Source organism: Pseudophryne corroboree, chromosome 3, assembly GCF_028390025.1.
Source record: "Pseudophryne corroboree isolate aPseCor3 chromosome 3, aPseCor3.hap2, whole genome shotgun sequence".
Classification (NCBI taxonomy): Eukaryota; Metazoa; Chordata; class Amphibia; order Anura; family Myobatrachidae; genus Pseudophryne; species Pseudophryne corroboree.
In genome coordinates this window covers 708,963,524-708,975,934 of record NC_086446.1, presented here as the reverse complement: position 1 = coordinate 708,975,934, position 12,411 = coordinate 708,963,524, and the positions used below count along the sequence as shown (strand labels likewise).

General features: G+C 44.8%; 1 protein-coding gene across 2 annotated transcripts in view; it reads left to right on the top strand.

Moving 5' to 3' along the window:
- Positions 1 to 12,411, top strand: part of LOC135056662 (alpha-2-macroglobulin-like) — a 644,880-nt gene that overhangs the window by 54,011 nt on the left and 578,458 nt on the right. The window lies entirely within an intron of this gene.

The window sequence follows — 12,411 nt, the reverse complement described above, 5'->3', positions numbered from 1 at the left end:
CTGTGTGACCATAACAGACTCCATGCGCTGCACATTGATGCAGTCCTGCAATATGTAACTTTCATTCATTTCAGGATCTTGTCTGATTAAGTCATCCCTGACTTCTGTAGACTCTGTGTAGAGTCTCATATACAGCAACACTATTTCTGTTGGGTGTTTCCATAACCTCAGCTTGCTTGCTGGGTGTTATCTCTTCATAAGAGATCTTGACAATTTGATTACAAACTGCCAGGCGTTTTTGCTTTCGACTTAAATAATGAATGCATTTTTTGCATTAATGGTCAGGCACGCTTTACGAAGACGTGAACCTGATTCTTCCTTACATTTCTGTTTGGCTGCTAAAGCCGCAGTTCTGCACATTTTCCTTAATGTCACTGCAACTTTTTGCATATTTAACATTGCACTCATTTTACAATGCTAAATATATATATATTCCTTGTTTTTAGTACTCAAGATATCCTCTCCCTAAGATTGATTAGGGTTACTCTAATACCTTGTACAAACATTAATTTATTTGGGAATACTCATTGACATTCCCACTGTGCACATATTTTATTCTAGGCCTTTAAATTCTTATTTGTAACCTATTCCACTGTGATCTTGTAATTTGCCGGCAGGCTTACAGCCCTTTGTGCTGCTTCCTAATAAACATTGTGCTAGTTAAAATAATGTATATTGCACTAACACATTTATCCTAGGTTATACAAAATACAAGATAAGATTACACAATGATAATAAATTTTCGTAGATATATCCCCACCGTGATTCTGCAGATTTGGTAGCCAGCTTATAGCGTCTGCTACTCCTTATAAATATTATAATCAGATAATCAGATTCAGCAATAACAAGTCCCTTCGTGGTCACCAATATTGATTTATGGAATCATATTTATGAATGATATTAATATTTAATATATCATATATGGTTATTAATATATGGATATATTTTTATTTATATGCGTTTATCATATATATCTGCAAATATATTATGTCAGGCTTACAAACTAATTGGCTGATAAATATATGCAGTCCTTATACATATGACTTATGAAATTATGAAGTTGTAATTCCTTAAAGAGAGTTCAAACTTGAGATTACCACTCCAATCATATGATTATTTATTTACAGGCAGATCAAATTGTACTGAATAAGATATACACAGTAGTGTGTGTGTGTGTATATATATATATATATATATATATATAAAATCACTACTGTGTTTATCTTATTCTGTATGATTTGATCTGCCTGTAAATAAATAATCATATGATTGGAGTGGTAATCTCAAGCTTGAACTCTCTTTAAGGAATCACAACTTCATAATTTCATACAATAGTTTCATTACAATTAGTTTGTAAGCCTGACATAATATATTTGCAGATATATATGATAAACGCATATTAATTAAATTCTATCCATATATTAATAACCATATATGATATATTAAATATTAATATCATTCATAAATATGATTCCATAAATAAATACAATCAATAAATTTACTAGGTTGAATACTTTTGAAAGTATCCCCCAAAATTTTATATCAGAGTGCTACTTGTGTCTAAAAATCATATTCTACGATTATAGATGTACCCCTGATGAAGTAGACGAAACGCGTTGGTTTTCTATCTATTTGCCGTTACCTCTTATAAGGAGGCGTTTGTAAAGAAACATCCATACATCTGTACATCAATGTCTGTGGTGATTCTCAAGTTGTATCAAGATTTGGAAGAAATTTCAGTAATTTTTGCGTGATTATGGACATTTTTTATGAATTTGAATAAATTGTTTCAGAGGAACACATTGTATATTATTACTCCTTGTTGAAGGTTATATTTTCACCTTTGTGCATATGTAAAACTTTCTGTGGGTGTGATAATCAGTCGGGTGTTGATTGAACCCTGGGGTGCTAATCTCACTATTACTGTATGTTTCCTATTCTTTGAGTTCTATCTAACAGAGAACTTAGGGGGTCATTCCGACCTAATCGCATGCTGCCATTTTTCGCAGCGCAGCGATCAGGTCACTACTGCGCATGGGTATGCACCGCAATGCACAGGCGCGTCGTATGGGTACAAAGCGGTTCATTGCTTGACGATGGATTTAACGAAGAATCCATTCGCACAGCCGATCGCAAGGAGATTGACAGGAAGAAGGCGTTTGTGGGTGTCAACTGACCATTTTCTGGGAGTGTTTGGAAAAACGCAGGCGTGTCCAAGCATTTGCAGGCCGGGTGTCTGATGTAAATTCCGGGACCAGACAGGCTGAAGTGATCGCAAGGGCTGAGTAAGTTCTGAGCTACTCAGAAATTGCACAAAATGTGTTTGCAGAACTCAGCTGCACTAGCGTTCGCACACTTGCAAAGTGAAAATACACTCCCCCGTGGGTGGCGACTATGCGTTTGTATGGCTGCTAAAAACAGCAAGCGAGCGATCAACTCGGAATGACCCCCTTAGTGATGTAAGGCAGCCTGCCAAATTTCTGTTTAAAAATCCTTATTAGCGCAATAGGAGAGTCTCTCTCTCTCTCTCTCTCTCTCTCTCTCTCTCTCTCTCTCTATATATATATATATATAACAGAGAAAGAGTATGGGGGTTGTAAACTGCACCATAGTACAATCATCTTTACCACACAATTATGCGAGGTGCAGTCATGTGTGACTGAATACAGGGGTTATACTCTAGCGCAACAATAAATCACAATATATAAGATAATTTGTGCTTTATTCAGAAAAAAGTTTTTTTTTCAAAATCTTTATGTGCTTCTATTAAAAATGGTTAAGTATGTGGTCTTATTCACTTAGGTTTAAAAACAACCTAATACCGGTATACATAACAATATAGACACTACTTTGACAACACTCACATATAACATTTAACATAAAAAACACATTTGTTGTTTATTTGGTCTTGGAATACACTTCAGGGTAGCGGGTTACTCCCAGACCATATAGGAATTGAGTAGTGATTTTCCAACTTTTCAATGATAGCAATATGTTTGTTGTTAATAGGAGTTGCCTTTCAGCGTTCCAATCCTCCACTGGGATAATATGCCCAAGTCCTTTGGTTTATACCAAAATGCATAGACACCTTAAGTGCAATTGTCCAAATTTTACCTTCATCGATATAAGTCCTGTATGGAGTCCAGGTTGGTGAGGGGTCTGCCAGCAGACTTCAGCTCCTATCGACGCATTTCACCCCTAGAAGGGGCTTCCTCAGGAAATCCTGGGGATTTGTGATTTCGGACAATGCCACCAATATTGTGAAAGCATATTGTGAAAGCTGGGTGAATTCCAATATGTACCCTGTTTTGCTCACACAAGTAATTTGGTGGTGCAAAATTTTTAAAGAAATGACAGAGGCGTGCAGGAGATGTTATCTGTAGTCTGAAAAAAGAGGGGACATTTTCGACATTCAGCAGGTCTGTGTTGAAGATTACAGCACCTGAAAGGGGTGTAGTATGGTATGCCGGTGGCCGGGCTCCCGGCGGACAGCATGCCGGCGCCGGAATCCTGACCGCCGGCATACCGATAGCTGGGCGAGCGCAAATGAGCCCCTTGTGGGCACGGTGGCACGCTACGTGCATCACGCTATCTATTCTCCCTCCGGTGAGTCGTGGACCCCCTAGAGGGAGAAAAGGTGTTGGTATGCCGGGTGTCGGAATTCCGGCAACGGTATACTGTGCGCCGGGATCCCATCAGCCGGCAAACTAAATACCACCCCCTGAAAGTACTGTTGAATTTGCCTTGCCATTTGCTGAAGCAAGAGGTAGTAACTAGGTGGAATTCTACCCTTTATATGCTTCAACAGATGGAGGAGCAGCAAAAGGCAGTTCAAGGCTACATAACGACTTATGACATAGGGAAAGGAGGGAAAAATAGGATTTTAATACCTACCGGTAAATTCTCATAGTCCATAAGGTATACTGGGGTTCACTTAGTACGATGGGTTATAGATGGGGTCCAAAGAAGCTGGTGCACTTTAAATTTCTTCAACTGGGTGTGCCTGCTCCTCCCCTCTATGCTCCCTCCTATAGCCTGTATAGGTAAAGCTGTGCCCAAAGGAGAATGGACATACTTGAGAGAAGGAACATAACAACAATGAGTGGTGAGATTCATACACCAGCACACCAGTAACATAAAACAACCAGCAATGGCTGGTAACAAAACAGCAACAGCTGAACCAGTAACTTTTGTTAAAGTAAACACCTGCCGACAAGTCCACGCACTGAGGCGGGCGCCCAGTATCCCTTATGAACTACGAGAAAAGGATTTACCGGTAGGTATTAAAATCCTATTTTCTCTAACATCCATAAGTGATACTGGGGTTCACTTAGTACGATGGGGACGTCCCAAAGCTTCCAGAACGGGCGGGAAAGTGCGGAGACAACTGCAGCACCGCCTGCCCAAACTGGGTATCCTCTTCAACTGCCCGAAGTTCCAGAATGTTGATTGGAATTAGGGCTTCGTGGGCTGACCATCTGCCCTGGAACTGAGCCCCTTGGTTGACAGCTCCCAATCCTCTCAGACTCGCATCTGTCGTGAGAAGGATCCAATCCTGAATCCCGAAACTTCGACCTTCCAGCTGGTTTGAGGACTTTAGCCACCACAGGAGGAAAATCCTGGCCTGAGGTGACAGGCGTATTATCCGGTGCATCTGGAGATGAGAGCCGGACCACTTGCTCAGGAGATCTAATTGAAAAGTTCTGGCATGGAACCTTCCGTACTGGATGGCCTCGTAAGAGGCCACCATATTTCCCAACAATCTTATGCAAAGATGGATGGCTATCCGAGTAGGCCGCAAGACCAGTCGGACCATCTCCTGGAGTGTTCTTGCTTTGTCCTCTGGGAGGAACACTCTCTGGGCCACAGTATCGAGAACCATTCCCGGGAACAGGAGCCACTGAGTAGGCACCAGGTGACACATCTTTAAATTGAAGATCCTCCCATGATGTGACAGAAGCTGAATAGTGTGGTCTATACTGAGCAATAGACGCTCCCTGGATCTCGCTTTTATCAAGAGATCGTCCAGGTAAGGGACAATATTGACCCCCTGAATTCGAAGCTGGAACATCATCTCCGCCATTACCTTCGTGATGACCCTCGGCGCTGTGGACAGACCGAAGGGTAGCGCCTGGAACTGGTAGTGATCGGTTAGCAAGGCATACCCCAGGTAAGCCTGGTGAGGCGTCCAAATTGGGATATGGAGATTGGCGTCCTTTATATCCAGCGAGACCATGAACTCCCATTCTTCCAGACCTGCAATCACTGCTCGCAAGGATTCCATCTTGAACTTGAAAACCTTTAGGTAAGGGTTCAAGGATTTTAGATTCAGAATGGGCCTTACCGAACCATCCAGTTTCGGAACCACAAACAGGCTGGAGTAGTAACCCTTTCCTTGTTGCTGCAGAGGCACTGGAACATTGACTTGGGACTGGACCAACTTTAGGATGGCCCGTTGCAGCGTAACTCATGTATCCTCTAAAACTGGTAAGCTTGATTTGAAAAATCGTTGGGGAGGAGCGCTGTCGAACTCCAGCTTGTAGCCCTGAGAAATGAGGTCCTTTACCCAGGTATCCAGGCAGAAGTTTTCCCAGACGCGGCTGAAGTGACGCAGTCGAGCTCCCACCTCGAGATCCTCTCGGGGTGTGGGAGCACCGTCATGCTGAGGCCTTAGTGGGGGCTGAACTGGTGCTGTGATCCTGAGAACCTGCGGCGGCTGGTTTTCGTGCCTTACCTCTGGTGCCTCTCGCTGCATTGGAGCCACCTCTGGTTCTTTATCTAAATCTTGTAGTCCGAAAGGACTGGGTAGACAGCCCCGGGTAGGAACGCCTAGCCGGCGGAGCCCCAGAGGGGAGAAACGTGGATTTGCAAGCAGTAACCTTAGAAATCCACGTATCCAACTCAACCCCGAATAGCCACTCCCCTGAGAAGGGAAGAGACTCCACACTGCACTTGGAATCTGCGTCTGCTATCCACTGATGCAGCCACAAAGCTCTGCGCGCTGACACCGTCATGGCAGTGGTCCTAGCATTTATAGCAGCTATTTCCTTGAGCGAATCACACAGGACGTGTGCAGTGTCTTGAATGTGTTTTATGAAAGTCACTGTAGTGACCAGGGTCATATCCCCGGCATGTCCCTCTTGAATTTGAGTCGCCCATGTATGAATGGCATGTGACATCCAGCAACTCGCAAGCACAGGTCTTTGCGATACGCCAGCCGCTGTGTAAATAGATTGTAGGGTAGTTTCTATCTTCCTATACCCATGGTCTTTTAAAGTAAAGGAGCCAGGAGCTGGTAGTACCACCTTTTTTGAGAGGCAGGAGACTGATATATCTACGGCTGGGAGTTCTTTCCAATTTTTTCTATCTTCAGGTGTAAATGGGAAAGTGTGCAAAAACCATTTTGTAACCTGATATTTTTTGTCAGGATTTTTCCAGGCTTGCTTAAATATGTCATCTAGTTCTGGAGAATCAGGGAAAGTGACACTAAGCTTTTTCTGTGCAAGGAAAAATGACTGCGATGTTGCAGCATCTTTCAAAGGGATTTTTAATACATCCCTGATGGCCAGTATGAGGGGCTCAATACCCTGTGCAGAAGTGGAATTCTCTGTAATAGGATCTAATTCTTCCCCCTCCTCCTGTACCTCTTCCTCAGATTCTGAGAGTAAATCAGGCAGCCCACATTGTTGTGGCCCTGAACCAGGGAGGGGGGGCTGTTTTTCTGCCTTTGCAGTCAGGTCTGCCCAGCCTGCTGCAGTTGTTGTGTCTTCTGATTATTAGCAGTGAGTTGGGATGACATGTCTGCCATCATAGATTTTATGGCACTGACTTGGGAAGACTGACTACATTGGCCCTCATTCCGAGTTGTTCGCTCGGTAAATTTCATCGCATCGCAGCGATTTTCCGCTTAGTGCGCATGCGCAATGTTCGCACTGCGACTGCGCCAAGTAAATTTGCTATGCACTTAGTAATTTTACTCACGGCTTTTTCATCGTTCTGGCGATCGTAATGTGATTGACAGGAAATGGGTGTTACTGGGCGGAAACAGGCCGTTTTATGGGCGTGTGGGAAAAAACGCTACCGTTTCCGGAAAAAACGCAGGAGTGGCCGGAGAAACGGAGGAGTGTCTGGGCGAACGCTGGGTGTGTTTGTGACGTCAAACCAGGAACGACAAGCACTGAACTGATCGCAGATGCCGAGTAAGTCTGGAGCTACTCAGAAACTGCTACGAGGTGTGTAATCGCAATATTGCGATTACTTCGGTCGCAATTTTAAGATGCTAAGATACACTCCCAGTAGGCGGCGGCTTAGCGTGAGCAACTCTGCTAAAATCGCCTTGCGAGCGATCAACTCGGAATGAGGGCCATTGTTCACATGATAGAGAACCAGTTGTAGAGGGAGAGATTCTGGTATGACATACACTGCATAATCGGTGTTTCACCATGTTTTTAGTAGACAACACTCCAACACACACACACACACACACACACACACACACACACACACACACACACACACACGTAATTACAATAGAAAGTCAGCCCTTACTGTATGTGAGAAGGAGACATAGAGTGAGAGAGGGACAGCACACCCAAGCCTGTCAGTAAGACTGTAGGCTTTATATATATATATATATATATATATATCTCACAATGCAACACAGGAGTACTTGTCCTTTTTAGGACACTAATTGTGTAAAATAGCAGCTCTCCCCCGTTTTTACACCCCTGTACCAGTGTCCTGCATATCCTGGAGTGTCTGGAGGAGCTGTGTGTCCTTACTGCTGCAGCTTTAAGTAGAGGAAGGCACCAAAACGCCGCTGGTCCCCTCAATGGCGCCAGAGCTTTATAGTTATTTATACTGGCAAAGTCTCCCTAAGTGTAAAAATCACATAAATGTTAGTTTTCACTACCGCTGCCAGTGTACACAGGGGGGCTATAGCGGATCCCCCCGGGAGGGTTCCATATGCCGCCCCTGCATCTGCGTTGCACCAAGAACCGGGGGACCCCCCTAGCAGGGTCCCGGTTTGTACTCACCACTCTTCTCACCTTCAGGCTATGTTATGGGTGTGCGGCGTGCTGCGATTGTGTTCGCCAAGGCGCAATGCCCTGCGGTACCAACAACCTCTCAGGACGGTGGTCCTGCAGCGGGGAAGCAGCTCTGATGCCTGAAAAGACCAGTAACCGCCCCCCCCTAACTCCCATGGTGCAGGTATACTGTTGCTCAAACAGCATACCGAAAATTACAAAGTTCAAAATAAACTGAAGAAAAACTCTCTGGAGCTCATATAGTGTGCATCCTCTCCTGAGGGCACATTTTTCTAAACTGGCTGTAGGAGGGGGCATAGAGGGGAGGAGCCAGCATACCCAGTTGAAGAGGATACCCAGTTTGGGCAGGCGGTGCTGCAGATGTCTCCGCACTTTCCCGCCCGTTCTGGAAGCTTTGGGACGTCCCCATCGTACTAAGTGAACCCCAGTAACCCTTATGGATGTTAGAGAAAATAGCATTTTAATACCTACCGGTAAATCCTTTTCTCGTAGTTCAGTGCCTCAGTGTGTGGACTTGTCTGCAGGTGTTTTCTTTTACAGAAGTTACCGGTTCAGCTGTTGCTGTTTTGTTACCAGCCATTGCTGGTTGTTATATGTTACTGGTGTGCTGGTGTATGAATCTCACCACTCATTGTTATGTTCCTTCTCTCAAGTATGTCCATTCTTCTACGGGCACAGTTTTACCTATACAGGCTGTAGGAGGGAGCATAGAGGGGAGGAGCCAGCACACCCTGTTGAAGAAATTTAAAGTGCACCGGCTCCTTTGGACCCCATCTATACCCCATCGTACCAAGTGAACCCCAGTATCCCTTATGGATGTTAGAGAAATATACCTTACTCAAGTGAAGTGGATAATACTTTCCATGTTGTGCAAGGTTCTGAAACCCTTTGAAGTTGCCACATGTGAAGTTAGTTCAGACACTCCCAGCTTGAGTCAGGTAATTCCTGTTATTAGAATCTTAGAAAGGCAGATGAAGAAACTGAAGGAGGAGCTGAAATGAAGCGAGTCCGCTAAGCATGCTGAACATGTAGATCAAGCCCTTCATTCACTTCACCAGGATCCAAGGGTCATCAATCTCTTGAAATCAGATCACTATATTTTGGTGTCCATAATTGATCCTAGGTTTAAGCCGTACATTGTATCTTTCTTTCCGATGGACACAATCTGAAGAAATGCAAAGAGCTATTTTTGAACAAATTGTCAGCTCAAGTGGTACGTGACATGGCAACATCTCCTTCGGTTTCTCTGACAAATGATGCTACCAGGAAAAGCTCAATTTTCGTAAGAGACCCGCTGGTGGTGATGCAGATCAATCAGCAAAACCTTATGACATCTGATCGGGCCTAAAAGAACTGCCTACAATTGTGAGGTAGGCATCAATTTCACTACTGGCAGTACAATCAAAGCAATTTGGAGGTTCTTGCACAAACTGACTTTTGCTTTACTTATGTTGCCCACACCCCAGTGTGTACTCAGAAAGCTTTCAGTGAAGCCATTTCCAAAATGTGGAAAAGATGGTGTTAATCAAAACGAATGACCAATTCCACGAGGCAATTACGTAAAAAAAATACAGAGGCACCTGTAATGGTGGATTCCAGTGGGGACAAATTAATATTGTGTGAAGAAGATGATGCACAAACTGATACGGAATCGAATGATGATGATGATGATGATGATGATGATGATGATGATGATGTCAACTTGCCTATGTAGAGCCAGTTTGTGTATGTAGAGATCATTGCTAGCAATGTTCACTGCCCATTGGCAGCTTGTTTTGTGGGGGCCCAAACAAACCAATCTATTCATCCACAAGTGGCAGTCCCTGTTGCGGAAGTGATTGGTTTGTTAAACTGTGCATGCCCTGTTTAATATAAACAACATAAGGGTGATGGGAAGGCCCAAGGACAATTCTATCTTGCACCTCTTTTCTTTGCATTATATGCTGTTTGGAGCATTGCTGACTGTCTTCTTGTGTAGATGACAGACATTTTCATAGTTTATTAAACTGTCATCCTGTCTACCACTGCAGTATCACTCTGCTTCCTAGCTGTGCCATGTTGGAAGTTTAAGTGCCATATGTTTGTGCCACCCACTTCTGTCACTCAGCTTAGAGTCATTCAGCTACCACGTTGCAACCTTTTGGCCTAAATTGGATGAAAACAATATTGTGAGTTGTGAGGTTGTCAAAATTGACTGGAAATGAGTGGAAATTAATGTTATTGATGTTAATAATACTGTAGGAACAAAAACTGGCCCGAATTCTGTGATTTTATCTGTTTTTATGATTTTTTAAAAAAAATATGCATCCAAAACCAAAACACGGGGGTCGGCGCACATCTCTAATATATATATATATATATATACATATACAGGTTGAGTATCCCATATCCAAAATGCTTGTGACCAGAAGTATTTTGGATATTGGATTTTTCCGTATTGGAATAATTGCATACCATAATAAGATATCATGGCGATGGGACCCAAGTCTAACAGCTTGAAGGTAATTTTAGACAATATTTTTAATAACTTTGTGCATTAAACAAAGTTTGCGTACATACACACAATTAAGTGTCGGATCCATGGGGGGGGGCACTCGGGCCCATGCCCCCCCTGTCGTTTGTGGCCTCCGACCCCAGTCCCTCCGTCCCCCGTCCCTCCATCCCCCCGTCGTCGTCCCCCCGGCGCCGCACAGGGAGATGACGGGCGCCCGCTGAGATTGTGTTACCAGCGGGCGCCCGTCTCCATGCACAGCGGCAGCCGGAGGCCGGAGCTCAGTACTGAGCACTGTCACTGTGCGGCGTGCGCTATGAGAGAGACGTCAGTCATGACGTCTCTCTCATAGTGCTGAGGAGAGGACACCAAGAGGAGGAGGACTGCAGAGGTCTGGAAGTGGGAACGGGGCTTGGTAAGTATGTTGTGTTTTCTCTTCCTCAGTGCAGCGGGGGCATCTACTGGGTGCAAACTACAGGGTGACATTACTACTGGGGGCATCAACAAGGGGCATTACTACTGGGGGGGCATTACTACAGGGGGCATTATAACTGGGGGAGCATCTACTGGGGGCACTACTACTGGGGGCATCAACAAGGGATATTACTACTGGGTGGGGGGGCATTACTACTGGGGGAACATCTACTATGGGCATTACTACTGGGGGCATCAACAAGGGGCGTTACTACTGGGGGCATCAACAAGGGACATTACTACTGGGTGGGGGGGGGCATTACTACTAGGGGCATTATTACCGGGGGAGCATCTACTGGGGGCATTACTACTGGGGTGCATCAACAAGGGGCATTACTACTGGGGGGGCATTACTACTGGGGGCAAATTACTGGTGGCATTATTACTGGGGGCATCTACTGGGGGCATTACTATTGGGGGGTCATCTATTGGGGCAATACTACTGGGGGCAGCTACTGGGGGACATTTTTACTGGGGGCCATCTACTGGGGGCATTATTACTGGGGGGCATTACTACTGGTGGCTAAACTACAAGCAGGCAAACTACTGGGGGCATTACCACTGGGAGGCTAAACTAAAGGGGGGGGGGGGTAAACTACTGGTGTCATAACTGCAGGGGCATTACCACTGGGGGCATAGCTACTAGGGCGCCAAATGACTGAGGGCATTACTACAGGCAACATTACTACTGGGGGCACTACGGGCATTGCATAAGGGGCACCACTACTATGGGGTCTATATAAGGGGCACTACCAGTACAGTGGACATTGCATAATGAGCGCTACAACTGTGGGCATTGTATAAGAAGCGCCACCTCACATGCACCGAAGCCGCACGCAAATGTACTTGCCCCTTCCATGGTGTCCCCCCTATAATTTTCTTCTGGATCCGCCCCTGACACAATTCATATATTTTTCATATACACCTTAAACACACAGCCTGAAGGTCATTTAATACAATATTTTTAGTAACTTTATGTATTAAGCAAAGTTTGTGTACATTGGCCCTCATTCCGAGTTGTTCGCTCGCAAGCTGCTTTTAGCAGCTTTGCACACGCTAAGCCACCGCCTACTGGGAGTGAATCTTAGCTTATCAAAATTGCGAACGAAAGATTCGCAATATTGCGAAAAGACTTCTCTGTGCAGTTTCTGAGTAGCTCGAGACTTACTCTGCCAGTGCGATCAGTTCAGTGCTTGTCGTTCCTGGTTTGATGTCACAAACACACCCAGCGTTCGCCCAGACACTCCTCCGTTTCTCCAGCCACTCCTGCGTTTTTCCCAGAAACGGTAGCGTTTTTTCACACACTCCCATAAAACGTCCAGTTTCCGGCCAGAAACACCCACTTCCTGTCAATCACATTACGATCACCAGAACGAAGAAAAAACCTCGTAATGCCGT